The following is a 12,542-nucleotide window of genomic DNA, read 5'->3' as shown; positions in this document are numbered from 1 at the left end:
TTTATTACAACCCATGTTAATTTTCTCTTTAGAACAGGGTCCAAAACTGCAAATCTGAGACAATGAGGCTAAAACACACTTCCAGTAGTGATTCTTCAATTGAAGAAAAATTCAAGGAAGCATGCTTATTCATATGATACAGTAACACAACTATTCCTGACAGAACCTTCCACTAATACAGGAGATTTAATTATATATATTCCATTGTGACATTACTCCTTCCTCCAACAAGCTTTTGCAAAAAGAAAAAGGTTCAGTACTTTAATAAGGTCTTTTTCTTTCAGTGTTATCAGCCCATCCATTGCTGCAACATAAAGATGTGGTATGAAGAATTTCCCATCTCAAAGAATGCCTTGTATAGCCGTCAGCAAAGTAGGCACACTCTGGGAGGCCAGCCAGGATGTGGGAATGGCCTCCTATAAAACCGAGTTTGTATATGAACATGAAAACGTAATTTTACCTGTATTTACAGTAGTTTTATATTTACTAAACGCTCTCTAGCCTTCAATAACACAATCTTAAAATTCGAGGAATTCTTCCCTTTTCCCATTTTTGCAAAGAAAGAAAAAATAGATTCTAAAACAAATTTCCGAATTTTTTGGCAACAGTTTAAGTATATTTTTGGAGGTGTTTTAATACTTTTCTTTGGTTAGAAAAAGTTCACGCAAACCAAATTAAAAAATTCTACAGCGTGCCCTGGGAGCTCAATTTTAACACATCCCAGGGCTGTTCTAGCGCCGTCAGATTTTTACCCCATGGAAATAGAAAATATTAACCAGTGAAATAACACGTAGGTTTTCAGGAGGGTTGACAAGGTTGGAATGAAGCTACCCAGCAAGCCAGACAGTTGTCAAAGCCGCACTTCGGATCCGTGCGTTCCCATTCCTTCCCACTTTCCTATGCCAGGTCGGTGGTGGGGAGGGGGCAAGATGGGCGAAGCAGAGATTCACAAGGACTGCCAGTTTCTCTTCCAGCCCCGCGCACCTGCCAGCCCTCCCCCGTCGCCCCCGGCTTCGCGGCCGCAGCCAACTTCCCGCAGGACCCGGGGGCCGGCCGACCCGGAGGTGGGGGTGGAGGCGGCACCTGGCCCCCGGCCTCGGGCCGGCGGAGGCGGGGCGAGCCAGGCGCCCAGATCAGTGGGCAAGCGTGCTATTTTTTCTAAAGTCAGCCTCCCGGGGGATGTTGGATTTGGCGGGGCGTGCTCTTTGAAATACTATATTGGGAACCTCACACATTAAACAATTTTTTTTTAAATTGCAAACCTTCCCAGTGCACCCGGCAGCTGGCAAGCCTCCCCTCTCTCCTGCCCGCCGCCCCCGCCTTCTTCCTTCCCGCCCCTTCCCCCCGCCGGGCTCGCGGGAGCCGCCCCCTCCCAGGCGCCCTTTTGGTTCCTCCCAGCTGCCGCGTGAATGGGCCGCCCTCCGGGTTCCGCGGGGCGGGGGCGGCGGGAAGAGGCCGAGCCCGGGCCCCGGCGGCCGCCGCCCCCGCCCCCGCCCCGCGGCGGCCCACGCCGGTATCTGCGTCACTCGGCCGCGCGTGGGCGGGAGCCGGAGCGGCGCATGTAGCAAGAGCGGAATCTCCCGGCGTGACAGCGCGCGGGGGGCGGAGGCGGCGGAGGCGGGCGGGGGAGGGGGTGCCGCGCGCGAGGAGGGGCGGGGCGGGGCGGGGAGCAGGGGGGAGGGCGCGGCGGGGGAGGTGCCGCCGCCTCAGCCGCCCGCGCGCCCGAGTCGGGAGGAGCCGCCGCCGCCGCCGCCGCCGCCGCCGCTGCTACCGCGGCCGAGCGAGTGCCGTCGGGGCTGGCGGGCGGGAAGGAGCCGCGGGCCCGAGCTGGAGGGGGGGAGTAGGGAGAGCGCGCCCACCACCTTCCCTTCCCCCCCTCGATGGGAGCGGGGGCGTCCCGGCCGCCGCAGCCGACCGAGGAGACCGAGCCGGGGGCCGCCACTTCGGAGTTGGCGCTGAGGCGTCCTCTGGGGAGAGCGCGCCAAGACCGCTGCAGCAGCTGGCCGAGTACGTACCGACTCGCTGTCCGCCAAGTGCCAGATGCCTCGGTGCTCGGGCCAGCTTGGGGCGGCGGGGTCTCCGGGCTGCGCCGGCACTTGGGGGGCGGGCGTCCAGGGCCGCGGGCCCGGCGCGGCCGCCGCCGGAAGGAGAGGGCGGCCTCGGGCTCTTGTGGACGATTCCCGGAGAGAATCGGTGCGCAGGGGCAGCGAGAAGAGGGCGAGCCGGGCCGCGGGGCCGACCTGTGCGTTCCGCTCCCAGAAAGCCGGGGTGCGGCGTCCACTTTTCCGACCCGGCTTGGGCCGTCGCGCGCGGCGCGGAGCGCAGCGCTCGTGGGTTGCGCGCGGTGGGAGCGCGCGCCGGCCCCGGAGTTTTGCAGCCTCTTTCCGCAGAGGCAGAGTCTTTTTGTTGGTTTGTTTACTTTAGAGTCTTAATTTTCGTCCTGAGTATCCTCTCTTTCGGAATGTAGTCGTTTTCTTTTTAAAGGCGGAAGGAGAGTTTTGCTTGAAAGTGGCTTACAGAAACTTGGCGCCGAGGTGAGATGGAAGCGAGAGACTCATTTGTGCTCGCTAAGGCCGAGTATGGAATTTGCCAACACATGTGGGACATACAAGCCTTGGATGCAGAAGTCTGTGACCTTATTTATGGAGAAACGTTGCGAGTGCAGTCAAATGCTTTGGGACTGCAACTTCGCGGTTCACAAGGCTCAAGATGTGAAAAGACACTTCGAGTGAGCCTAAATTTTGTAAGATCTTGGGCGAAAGGATAATTGAATTGGAATATGCATCTATAGGTTCTGCAGACCCAGTTTTGCAGCAGGTGATTAGGAGAAATCCTTGACTTGCATATACTTAATTCCTCACTCACTCAGAGAGATTCGGGAGGCAGGGAAAATTTGGGGGTAGCTGTCAATTTGAAATTTCCTTCAGAAAGAGTTGGTTTGGAGTAACCTGTCACTACCAATTGGTTTGCCAGTGACATGTCTGCAAACTTAAGGAGTGCAAAGATCAGAGCTGAGAGGGAAATCCTCAGATCTTGTTTAAAAATATTTTGGCAGTTTTAATAGATATTAGATTGCATAGGAACAGTGAAACAGAATTTTAAAAAGATTAGTCACGTAGGAAATGCTAGGCTGTTTTGTTGGAGAAGTGTGCGCATAATGAAATACCTTCTTTGATTTTCACTTTTTTGAAAAATTTCCCTGTGAACCATACCAGATTATGACATGTCGGAATTTATGTGTGGGTTTTAAGAAGGAATAGTGGGAGAAAAGATGCATAGGATTTGCTTTCTCTGTTTTGGATGGGAGCTGATGTTTTCCAGAAGACCTTAAAAAGCTGCTTCTAGTCCAGCCTAAGGGCCAGTAAAAGTGTCTCTTAGATTCAGGGGTATCCTTTTCCTCCATTTTCCAGTACTTGAAACATTTAATACTATCTTTTCGTTAAGTTTTAAGAATTATGTTCTCCTTGTAGGTATTATTGTGCATGTTAGGATTCTCTTTGGAGAAGGAAATGGCAACCCACTCCAGTATTCTTGCCTCCAGAATCCCACGGACAGAGGATCCTGGTGGCTACAGTCCATGGGGTCACAAAGGGTTGGGCACGACTGAGTGAGCAGCAGGCTTCTCTTGAGAGTTTATATATATCTGCAAGGTCAGCCTACTTTATTTCTGTTTGGGTATTAAAGTTATTGGGAAATCAGGTCATGAAAGAAAATACCAAAGAACCAGTGGAAGGTTTCTCGTTTTAATTTTATTATTTTTAGCAGCTTGCACAAAAGTTAAAATGTCAGCCTGGTATTAGGAAAATTTTGTTTTCCTTGCCTCTGGTGATTTCCTATTATGTGTGAGTAAATCGGTGATAATAATAAAAACATTGAGGCATTGTAGATTTTGATTTCATTCTTCCTGCTAATTATGGATGTAGCGAACGTGAGGGAAATCCTTAGGAATACTGTAGCCGATACAAGGAAATTTAGTGAGCTTATATAGCTAATAAGTAATTTACTATATCCAGTGAATATATCTTTCCTTGTTTGAGAATTAACAAAATTAAATAATCTCGGTTAAATTAATGAAAATTTTTCCTTTTTTGTTGACTAGAAACATCCATTTCCCTGTAGAAAATGAATATATTTCCATTCTCCGTGTTATTTGGAGAATCAGTTAAAGCATTAGGTATTTTCTTTTAATCACATTTTAAGAGCATATTGGCTTATTATGAAGGATTTTGGGGATTTGTACCATGGCTGTTTTGAAAGAAAAAAATCATAGTGTATGACAAAGTGGCAGAGACCTTTGAAGAATTTATTGCATGAACTTTAAATATTTAAAGTAAAAAATGGTTGCATGGCAACAGAAGTATGTCAGGCTTTTGTGTCTGTTAGCCTAGACTCTGTCCTAATATTTGGGCTTCGCCTGGTCCATTATAAGTCTAATTGTTTTTGTTGATGCTATGCATGTACATTATTGGGAATAAAAGCTTTGTAAAATTTACCCTTAAATGTGAAGCTGTATTCTGGATACCACAGAAGTATGATATATTTTATGTTACTTCCACGGAAATGACCATTTTATAATACTTTTTGAACAGGTTAAGATCTTCCTTCGTATAATCGTCTTTGTATGCATATTTTGTAAAATTAATTGAAAACAATAAGGAATAAATGGTGCCCCCTTAAGCTTAATATAAGGTTCCTAGCCCCTGTGCTTTGGATTTAGTTTTAACTCTTTCGTTCATTCCTTTTAGTAGAATGAAGAATAGTACAGTTATTATATTAAATGCAAATTTGCCTTTTGATCTGACATTTTCAATAACTAGTACAATAGTAGAATATACTCTCTTAAACTGAACAATGGAACAAGTGGGAAGTTGATGTTAGAGAAGTTGATGTTGGGGAAAAAATAGTAATCCTTGTCAGAATTCTCACACCTAAAATATATCATTAAGCTTTCAAATAGTTTGTCATTTATCAATACATTGTATTTAGAGAGTTGCATCTTAAGTTGTAGTGTATGTTAATTTAATAATTTTTAAAGAGGAATTTCTGAAATAAATAAAATTTTATATGTACTGTGTGCACACCGCATGCTCAGATGGCACTTAATGTTTGGTGACTAACTTGACTGTTACTTGATTGAAGAATTTCCAGTCATATTATATGAAGTACTAGTGTTTACCTGTTGTTCTCACAGTTAAGGCATACTTATTATTTAATTACAAAAAATAAATCTGATTTTCCTAATACTGATAAATTTAAGCTTACACCTTGATAATTAAAATTTTAAGAGATTTATACGAAATATTTTCCAGCTTCATTCAGAGTTCAGAAAAAAAAAATCAGGCGAGAACATTTTAAGTTTGCTAAATTATTGTTAATGTATTAGAAGATATATGTTTAATTCATAGATATTACAGTAATAAGATCCAAAAATATCTTTTTTTTTTGGCTTTTTAAAAAAATATTTATTTTTAACTGGAGGATAATTGCTTTACAGTATTATGTTGGTTTCTCAAAAATATCTTGCCTTAAGATATGTTCCTGAATGCTTAATAATAAATATGCCTGGTTAAATCCTTTGATACTTGAAATGCATACATAGGAGTTAGTACCTGGACCACCCTGCAATCTTAAATAACCCATGATGTAACTAAGCCACACTTAGTTATTTTAGGTTGAGTTCTGGGATTAGGAAAATAGAATTTGAATAATTCACTCCTAGGCTTAAGGGTCATCCAGATCCTGGCTTGTCTTTTCAATCTCAACCTACAAAGTACCCATTGCACCCTCTCCCCAGACTCCTGTACCGTCAGGCTGTGTGTGGTTAGTCACTCAGTCATGTCCAACTCTTTGCGACCCTGCGGACTATAGCCCGCCAGGCTCCTCCGTCCATGGAATTCTTCAGGCAAGAATACTGGAGTGGGTAGCCATTCGCTTCTCCAGGGGGTCCTCCAGAAATCAAACCTTCGTCTCCTGCATTGCAGGCAGATTCTTTGGCATCCGAGCAACCAGAGAAACCGTACCTTCAGGCTACATTCTCCCAAAGCTCGCTATACCTGAGAGGTTTTAAATATAGCCACGTGCTTCAGATTTCCTATTTCCTTCCTTGCCATTTCCTGTCTCTACCTTTCATTCCCTTAGTGTGTACCCGATCTCATCTAGGTGTTAGAGGAAAACAATCTCGTGGAACTAATTCACCTTAATCTGTAAATGACTCATGAGCTAACTCTTCCCAAATATTTTCACATTTTTTTTTTTTTTAGAAGTCTGGAAGAGATTGGTGACAACTTAGATAATTTCACAGTGAAACTTTCAGGCTGTGTTGGGAGGCAGGAATTGATAGTCCTCTGCATAAGTCAGATTTTACTAGAATTTTGCCCTTGGTTTCTACCCACTACTGGAAGAGTCTCTTCTTTGGAATGCTGTAGACTTCACAGAAGTGTGTATATACATTTGTATATTTCCTGCATCATGAAGAGGGTGTTTGTGAATCCATTTGAATCTAATGATCATTAGTAAGATTGATATTTGTTATCTGGAGGTGACATTTTAATTCATAGAAATCAAGAGGGAAAAGACCTAGGATCTCTCATAATTGAAACTGATTTCTTAAAATGCTGCTGTTGGGGCTCGGCTAATGATGTATTCTAGTAAAGGGAGCTCATCTGGCTATCTTATGGGGATCCAGCATGTAACTAAAGAAAGGGGAAGTCCTGAGGATGAGGGAACGAGAAAGATGGTAGGTGAAGTAGCAGGATGGGCTCTTACTAGATTGGACACCAGTTAGCACAGAGGGGATCCCTTTTGGAATACAAAGTGAAAGTCCCTCAGTCGTGTCCGACTCTTTGCGACCCCATGGACTGTACAGTCCATGGAATTGTCCAGGCCAGAATACTGGAGTGGGTAGCCTTTCCCTTCTCCAGGGTATATTCCCAACCCAGGGTCGAATCCAGGTCTCCCGCATTATAGGCGGATTCTTTACCAGCTGAGCCACAAGGGAGGCCCAGGAACACTGGAGTGGGGAGCCTATCCGTCCTCCAGCGGATCTTCCAGACCCAGGAATCAAACCGGGGTCTCCTGCATTGCAGGCAAATTCTTTACCAGATGAGCTACTGGGGAAGCCCTGATACATAAAAGGAGGCTGCAATCAAGAGTCTGACTCAAATATTGGGTTTCATTCCACAGAAGCTTTTAACAGAGATGTTATTCCTCTTTGAATACTTAGATTAGAGAGGGATAAAAGCTGAATGAGACTCTAGTCCCTACATCTTGCTTGCTGAGTTACTTCATTCGTGTCAGACTTTGCAACCCTGTGAACTAGCCCTCCAGGCTCCTCTGTCCAAGGCAAGAATACTGGAGCGGGTTGTCATGCCCTCCTGCAGGGGATCTTCCTGACCCAAGGACCAAACCCACCTCTCCTGCGTTGATTGGCAGGCGGGTTCTTACTGCTAAACCATGAGCTTCTCCTGCCATCAGGGAGCTTAAAGCCTGAGGGAATCTGTTCTACAGAGCCATGTAAGTGCGCTTCTCTGTTCCATGGCTCCCTATGTTTAATATTTAGCATAGTGTTTGAGTGTGAGCTTACTTCTCTGTCTCCTGGTTCTTAGCTGTCTGTGAAGAACCGCTGGAGCCAAGTCCAGTGTTTGGCACAAGCATCAGGGGAGGTTAAGGACTACAGAGGCAGATGGATAGGTCTAGGATACCTGTATAAGTTGTTTGGATTTTTTCCTCCATCCAGTAGGGAAATTTGCATAAGTGAGTAAAGAGCCACATCTGTACTTCAGGATGATGAAGTCGACATTTCATTATGGCATATTTTGAAGGTGAGGAGGCTGTTTTCAAAGTTGGGGTGAGAAAGCAAGGGGAAAATCAGAATTAGGTGCTTTTGAGGCAGAGAAAAAGGTTGGTGATGGGGCCTAAGGACATGTCGATTTGAAGAAGGAAGAGGAAAACAAAAGCATGAGGGGGTAAAGATGATACACACACACTGGAATATTATTCGACCATAAAAAAGAAATTCTGCCATTTGCAACAACATGGATAGAACTGGATGGTGTTGAGGCAGAGAATGACTAATACTATATAATATCACTTACATGTGGAGTTTTACAAATCTAGTGAATATAACAGAAAAGAAAGAGACTCACAAATATAGAACAAACTAGTGGTTACCACCTGGAAAAGGGAAAAACGGACGGGCAAGATAGGAGTAAGGGATTAAGAGGTGCAGACTACTGTGTATAAAATAAAGAAGCTGCAAGGATGTATTGTGCAGCACAGGAGATAGAGCCGATATTTTATAATGACTATAAAAGAAATGCCGTGCTGTGCTTAGTTGTGTCCAGCTCTTTGCCACCCCATGGACTGTAGCCCGCCAAGCTCCTCTGTCCATGGGATTCTCCAGGCAAGAATACTGGAGTGGGTTGCCATGCCCTTCTCCAGGGGTCTTCCCAACCCTGGAAGGGATCAAACCCATGTCTCCTGCATTGCCAGCAGATTCTTTACTGTCTGAGCCCCCAGGGAAGCCCATGAATACTGGAGCGGGTAGCCTATCCTTTCTCCAGGGGGTCTTCCTGCATTGCGGGCAGATGCTTTATCAGCTGAGCCACAAGGGAAGCCCAAAAAAGAAATTACCTTTAAAAATTGTGAATCATTTCTAAAAAATTGTGAATCGTTACATTGTACACCTGAATCTTTTGTATAATATTATACATTAACTGTATCACAATAAAATTTTTTAAAAAATCAAATCCTTTTATTAATCCAGAAAACTGAAAGAGTAGTGAGAGTTGGGAAGAGAGGATTTGGGAATCTGGACAAAGGGAGGAAAATGATAGCGCATACTTGCTTTTGAGCTTACCAGATTTGAGAAGTTTGACAGCCTCCATGTGAAATGCTGAATTATCAGAAAGACAGTTTGGGTTCTCAAAGTCTTCAGGTTTGAAGACCACTTCCTAAATTTAAAAAAAAAAAAGCAAGTACTCATTAATTTTGCTTTTAGTGTTTTATCAATAGAGAATACTTACAATGACAACTTGAATTTAATCACACTATTAAAAGAGAGTGAGATGTTATTAAATCACAAAGTTTTTTTTTTTTTTTTTTTTACTTTGCACAGTAGATGTATATGTGTAAGTCAGTGTTTGGTGTGCGTTTGGATTTGAGAGCAATTGGCAGTGACTCCGTGAACCACTGGTCCAAGCTACAGATACAGGTTTGGAGGTCATTCTGCTATAGGTAACATTGAAGCCTAGGAGTGGACGGAGATCATCAGGAGAGAATATTGGAAGAGAGTAGAAATGGGATCTAATACAAAAATTCGGAGAATTCCTGCAGTTAGAGTAAGGGAAGGCAGCATAACATGGTAAAAAGTCAGGTGAAGAGTGTTTCAAAGAGTGATGTCAAACTGCAGAGAGGTTAAAGAGAAAAGCTGGCGATCACTCACTAGTTACTTGGGAGCTTTGGTGGAGGAGCTGGGACAGAAGGCAGGCTGAAGCTTCTTGGACTAGATTGAGGCAGGTTTGAAGGAATGGTTTTTCTTTTTTCCTTGTGACCATTAAAGACCTCTGTCTTACCCTAAATCCCCACATCCTAGCTTGGAGAAAGAGAAATTTTGTTTCCCATATTTATACTAAGTTCTGTGTTATGGTTCAAGGACAAAGCAGGAGTTGACCAGCAAAGTTTTTGGAGCCAAACCAGCTCCTTACTTCACTTAGCATAGTTTAAATTTTGGCAGATGACTGATCCTATCCCAGAAGGAGCCAAAGTGAGCTTGTCATTAAAAGGTTCTGGAACAAATTATTACCATTTAAAATAGATCACTGAATAGCAAACAACAACAAATGGCCTTAAATGAATCCACTGTTTTATTCCTCTTCCTTTGAGACTAACTGGACTGAAGAACATTTAAGCTGGTGCAAGTGGAGGTTTGCTGTATATAGGCAGCAGGCCTTTGGTTTAGCTTTTGAATGCAGTAAAAATGGATAACTGATTTCTCTTAATTGTGGAATTCATAAAAAGGTCAGACCCAGCATGGTTGTTCCAGCATCTCTTGCAAAGGCCAGGTAACTGGAGTTTTCAGCTGAGTAGACTTGCTCTGCTGTTAGCTGCCTATGTTATGTTGCATTGTATTAGAATCCTTCTGAATTCACTTCCGATTGGAGAGCTGCAGCTTTCATTTGATTTATTTGACCTTCATGTTGAAGCGTGAATAGACACAGAATTTGTAAAAACAGAAAATCTTGTCTTATAAAAATTTTCTTTTAAATCAGATTAAGTTAACGTATGAAGTGGTGGGTGCTTAAATGATCACAGCAGGCTTTATGAGAGACTGACACGCGCTCTTAAAGGGAAAAGCTTGGGGAGAGAACTCCTTTCCCAGCAGTGAGTGTGGGCCTTTAGCAAGTCTCCTGGGACTCTAAATAGTTTGCTTGTTTATCTTTCATCTGGTGTCTTGACTTTGGAAATGTACACTTGGTGTTGTCAGTCCTTGTGGAGATGTTATAATGGTAACTACTTTCTTACTGGAACATAAGAGCTTTCTCTTAGGAAACTAGGGGAGGGGGGGTTCCTTTTTTTTCTGGGTAAAGATGAGAAAGGATAAAAATTGAAAATTAATATTTTCTAAAACCATTGCCTATCTCAGAAGAATAAAGCCTAAGTTTGTGTTTTGAGCTCTCTTTTTCTTAAATTTCTCTTTTATATTTGTCCATGATATATTCTTTTAATCGCTCTTAAAAAGATTCAAAAACTCTGTTCTAGATTTTCTCAGGTAATTTTTAGTTCACTCCATAATTTGGGGGAGTATAGATGGTGAGGTCATTGATGACACCATGAATCTTGCAAGGTTACAGCCCTCTTACAAAAAAGCTTTCACAAGCTTTTTTCACATGTGTATGTGCATACATACATATTTATGTGTGTGTGGCTTAAAGTGAAAGTGAAGTTGCTCAGTCGTGTCCGACTCTTTGCGACCCCATGGACTGTAGCCTATCAGGCTCCTCCGTCCGTGGGATTTTCCAGGCAAGAGTGCTAGAGTGGATTGCCATTTCCTTTTCCAGGGGGTCTTCCTGACCCAGGAATCAAACCCAGGTCTCCTGCATTGCAGGCAGACGCTTTACTGTCTGAGCCACCAGGGAAGCCAGCTCAACATGGCTTAAAGCTCAACATTCAGAAAACTACGATCATGGTATCTGGTCCCATCACTTCATGAGAAATAGATGGGGAAACAGTGGAAATAGTGTTACACTTTATTTTTCTGGGCTCCAAAATCACTGCAGATGGTGATTGCAGCCATGAAATTAAAAGACCCTTATTCCTTGGAAGGAAAGTTATGACCAACCTAGATAGCATATTCAAAAGCAGAGACATTACTTTGCCAACAAAGCTCTGTCTAGTCAAGGCTATGGTTTTCCAGTAGTCATGTATGGATGTGAGAGGTGGACTGTGAAGAAAGCTGAGCGCCAAAGAACTGATGCTTTTTAATTGTGGTGTTGGAGAAGACTCTTGAGGGTCCCTTGGACTTCAAGGAGATCCAACTAGTCCATTCTGAAGGAGATCAGTCCTGGGTGTTCATTGGAAGGACAGATGCTAAAGCTGAAACTCCAGTACTTTGGCCACCTCATGCGAAGAGTTGTCTCATTGGAAAAGACTCTGATGCTGGGAGGGATTGGGGGCAGGAGGAGAAGGGGATGACCGAGGATGAGATGGCTGGATGGCATCACTGACTCGATGGACATGGGTTTGGGTGAACCCTGGGAGTTGGTAGTGGACAGGGAGGCCTGGCATGCTGCACTTCATGAGGTTACAAGGAGTCAGACACGACCAAGCGACTGAACTGATAAATATTGTTGTGCGTGTATACTCTGGAGTTGAAAGCTTGTGGAATTACTGCATTAAGTGTAAGAAGGGAAAATGGGTTTCCTTCCCTCTATCTCATGACTTCCCTGGTGGCTCAGACGGTAAAGCGTTTGTCTACAGTGCGGGAGACCTGGGTTCGATCCCTGGGTTGGGAAGATCCCCTGGAGAAGGAAATGGCAACCCACTCCAGGACTGTTGCCTGGAAAATCCCATGGACAGAGGAGCCTGTCCATGTAGGCTACAGCCCATGCAGTCGCAAAGAGTCGGACACGGCTGAGCGAGACCCCTCCCTCTATCTCATAGGCTTTCTAGAAACCCTTCTATTTGGTATAATGTTGTTCAATATAGACTTGAACTTGCATCTGTAACTCCCCAGAGCTTGTTTTTATGGGTTAGTGTCCAGCTGGATGATAAATTCTCTCCCTCAGAAGTCTCCCTTTTATGTGGGAGGACAAAACAAATCCTCTTATGAATGATTCAGAAGGTGCAGAAATGTGTTTATCCAGAGAACTAACGTGACATGAACCCAAAGGTGGTCTCAAAAGCTGTAAGAGTCTGTGGTGCCCAAGGGGTACACTACCTGGGGATCTTCCAGTGTAGTTTGCCAGGTTTGCCAAATCACAAGAGTCTTCTGAGATGCAAGCCTAGGGAATTACATTTTTCAGAAGCTCCCCCAAGTGACTTCT

The 12,542-nt window shown here is 44.1% G+C and overlaps 1 protein-coding gene across 2 annotated transcripts in view; it reads left to right on the top strand.

Annotated features, from left to right (window-relative positions):
• The first annotated feature begins 1,660 nt into the window (after positions 1-1,660).
• NAB1 (NGFI-A binding protein 1) overlaps positions 1,661-12,542 on the top strand; it is a 50,482-nt gene continuing 39,600 nt past the window's right edge. Inside the window, exon 1 of one of the 2 annotated variants that reach the window (XM_069576972.1) lies at positions 1,661-2,007. The gene's annotated coding sequence lies outside the window, so the exon portion shown is untranslated. The remainder of the gene's footprint in view (positions 2,008-12,542) is intronic. The other variant, XM_069576974.1, reaches the window with a different exon arrangement.

Source organism: Ovis canadensis, chromosome 2 (assembly GCF_042477335.2).
Source record: "Ovis canadensis isolate MfBH-ARS-UI-01 breed Bighorn chromosome 2, ARS-UI_OviCan_v2, whole genome shotgun sequence".
Taxonomy (NCBI): domain Eukaryota; kingdom Metazoa; phylum Chordata; class Mammalia; order Artiodactyla; family Bovidae; genus Ovis; species Ovis canadensis.
Note: the sequence above shows the minus strand (reverse complement) of the source record. Positions and strands in the feature narration are given on the sequence as shown.